Here is a 3,055-nt window from a genome sequence, read left to right on the forward strand (position 1 = left end):
CCGGCGTTTCTCCTGCAGTTCTTCGTTCTTTCCACTGCTAGCGCTGCCTTTGTGAAGGCAGATGGTGCTTGTGAGAAGTCAACAGCATGTCCACCGAAAAGGGTGTCTGACTCCTGGTTTTGGATCCGGAAGGGTTGATAACAGACCGAAACGGTTACAATATGATACTGCTTAGATTAACTGTGGATATGTATAGTGATCGTGCTCGGCTCAGGTGTGCGTTCAGTCTGCACACAAAACATTTCGGTCGCGAAACGTCTAATCAAATCGAATAAAATGGCGGGGATAGCATGTTTGATCCGTGTGCTATTGTTTTTCAACAATTGTAATGCCCTTTGTAACGTTTAACTACTTCGTTAAATACAGCTTGTTATAGGATATTGTGAACTGAACCTATTTTGCTGTGAATTTATATTTACTGCGAATAGTTTATTGTGGCTGGTCTTGGTCTGTCTGCACTAAATAAATGATTTGTATCAAGGGATTATTTAGTTTGTCTGTGTACTTTTTTACCTAACCACTAAGGGCCACTCCTTGCACTTCACACATTTGCCCTTTAAATTACTCCCTTACTGACATACTTTAACATGCAATGTGCGTGTGATAATAGTTTTAGCAGCCTGTTGCCATTCAGGTGAGACAATACCTAGTAAATCCGTTTTTTTTTTTTTCATGTTGGTGCGCCGCGAAGGTTTTTGGTCTCAGCAAAGTGTGCCGTGGCATTACAACGCTTGGGAACCACTGGCTTGGCTTGTTGGGCATCCAGGTATGCACTGAGATTACGATCGGCACGATGATTGTCGTTCTCAGGAGAATTGTGTTTCTTTGCTGATCATGTTCTCTGTCGCTTTTTACAAAGTTCTTACAAGTGGCACATTGGGGATGAGGAGCAGAGCATGCTGACACGCATAGCTGTGGACTTCTGCATGGCATGGGGCCACAGGTCATTCCAAGTATTTCAAGACGCCTGCAAATGTGTGGACACGTTGTGTTGGCCCAACCCTCACAGATTGTGCCAAGTCAAGTAGAGATGCATGTTGTGCTGTTCTAAAGTGACACGTCGTCAACGGCAAAAACATCTCTCAGAGTTCCTGGCTTGACTTGCCTCTGGAAGACAACACTTGCCCAGGCTGGATATTTGCCGAAAGAAGCAAAGAGGACTAGACACCTTGCCTAGACGCAAGTGCATATTTCATTGTCACCTGGAAGGCCATCCAGGCTTTTCACCATCATGGCCCTCGGTCAACAAGGCGCCCGAACAGGGACTCGAACCCTGGACCCTCAGATTAAAAGTCTGATGCTCTACCGGCTGAGCTACCCGGGCTTCAGTGAAGTGCTTCACAATGTGTTGGCTTCATGATTGTTCCAGACCGCTTTCTGGCCGGTTTAGAAAACTGGGCTCAGGGTCACATGCATATGAGATGTTTGGGCAATGCGAGTTCTCCACAGCAAATCCGAATTTCCGGTGTTTTCTCCTTGTCCTCATGCAATTCCAATGGCTTGACATTTGGGAGCTCGTCCAAAACCGATGTCAAACCATAATCACGCCTTCCTTCGAGCCGGAATTGAACCAGCGACCTAAGGATGCCCGCTGCCTGAAACCTACAGTCCTCCGCTCTACCAACTGAGCTATCGAAGGGAAGCTTCTCACCGTCTTCCCCTGGCAGTCTCAGTGGCCGTGCAAAGCCAAGAAGCACCGTGGCTTGGCTCAGTGGTTTTCAACCCGTGTGCCGTGAGGACTACCCAATTGTGTCGTGAGATTTTTATCCCCTGAAAAATATTATGTCATTTTGTTTGGTCAACTTCATAAATCTTGTATCAAATCAAACTTATTCAAATGTGTGAAAATATTACATTTATACATCACCTGTAGAAAGCGTTTCATAACTGAATTGTTGTGTTTGCCGGACTGAACGCACACCTACACTGAGTTGCAGTGCTATCAGTTGTATCGTAAGGTACACTTATAAATTTCAATTTAAGAAGTGAATTTATAGTATCACCTTATCACGAATCCTGGAATCTTGTAGAACTCAATTTCTGTAATAATTGGACACAGACACCAATTCCAAAGATATAAATTGTTAAATTTATTCAAAAACAAAGACTAAATGTAGCACTACACTAATTATACAAAAGGGAAAAGCTAATTAAAATTCAACTCTAGATCAACAAATCAAAGACAAATCACTTCCGTGACCAAATCAAAGACCATGGGATCGCATATGATAGCACACAAATCGTTTAACAAAAAAGGTTATAAACACATTAACTACAATACCGGTTAGTAAGACGAAGGTGAGTCTCTCGTTAGTATTGTTAGTCAGACATTAAATAACTACGCAGGTTAGTATTTATGTCAGGTAACTTCTCGTTATATATATATCAGTCTCATTTACGTTTAGGTGCCGAGAAAGATCCTATCGTTACTTGTTACCACAATTTCCCTTAACTGATTATTATTCAATGATCAAGGATAGGCAGGGCCACCAATAATCTAACGTCTATTGACTTGTGTCAATTTCAGACTAAACAGTTAAACAGGAATGAGAAGATATTTCTCGGGGTTGACAGATTTTATTTCTAAAATTATCAACAAAACAGTTTAATGCAACACACATTTATATTTAAGAAAACTAAATGATATTACACATTCTAGAGTTTTGAATCACAGAATAACATTTCTAATTGATTTCTCAAATGTCATGAATCATGAACTCCAAACTGTTAAACTTATCTGAACTTCGTCGCAGAGAGGCCTCTCTGTCTTCGGGCTCAGATCACAGCACACGGCACATGGTCCGTGTGGTTTGGAACAAAGGCAGTGCGGTTCGGCTTTGTCCAAGAACTTCCACTCAGTCGAAGCACCTGGAAGTTGGGGTTTCGCGAAATTAGAGTCTTTTCCTAACAGATTTTCCACTGGTTTGAAGGCTCCAAGGTTGTGCACAAAATCTTCTTTGTAAGCAGGGTTCCACCGTAGTTACTTGAAGACAAAGTCTTTGAGGAAAGCAGGGCCCTGTTCGTTCCAAGGGTCAAGTTTCTTAAGACTCAAATA

The 3,055-nt window shown here is 42.3% G+C and overlaps 2 non-coding genes across 2 annotated transcripts; both read right to left on the bottom strand.

Annotated features, from left to right (window-relative positions):
• Positions 1 to 1,251: 1,251 nt before the first annotated feature.
• trnak-uuu (transfer RNA lysine (anticodon UUU)) lies at positions 1,252 to 1,324 on the bottom strand. Its single transcript has one exon. It is a non-coding gene; the product is annotated as a tRNA-Lys (tRNA).
• A 226-nt stretch (positions 1,325 to 1,550) lies between these two features.
• On the bottom strand, positions 1,551 to 1,639 carry trnay-gua (transfer RNA tyrosine (anticodon GUA)). The gene is given in 2 exon segments: positions 1,551 to 1,586; positions 1,603 to 1,639. It is a non-coding gene; the product is annotated as a tRNA-Tyr (tRNA).
• Positions 1,640 to 3,055: the final 1,416 nt, after the last annotated feature.

The sequence above is a fragment of the Amia ocellicauda genome, unplaced genomic scaffold, assembly GCF_036373705.1.
Source record: "Amia ocellicauda isolate fAmiCal2 unplaced genomic scaffold, fAmiCal2.hap1 HAP1_SCAFFOLD_252, whole genome shotgun sequence".
Classification (NCBI taxonomy): Eukaryota; Metazoa; Chordata; class Actinopteri; order Amiiformes; family Amiidae; genus Amia; species Amia ocellicauda.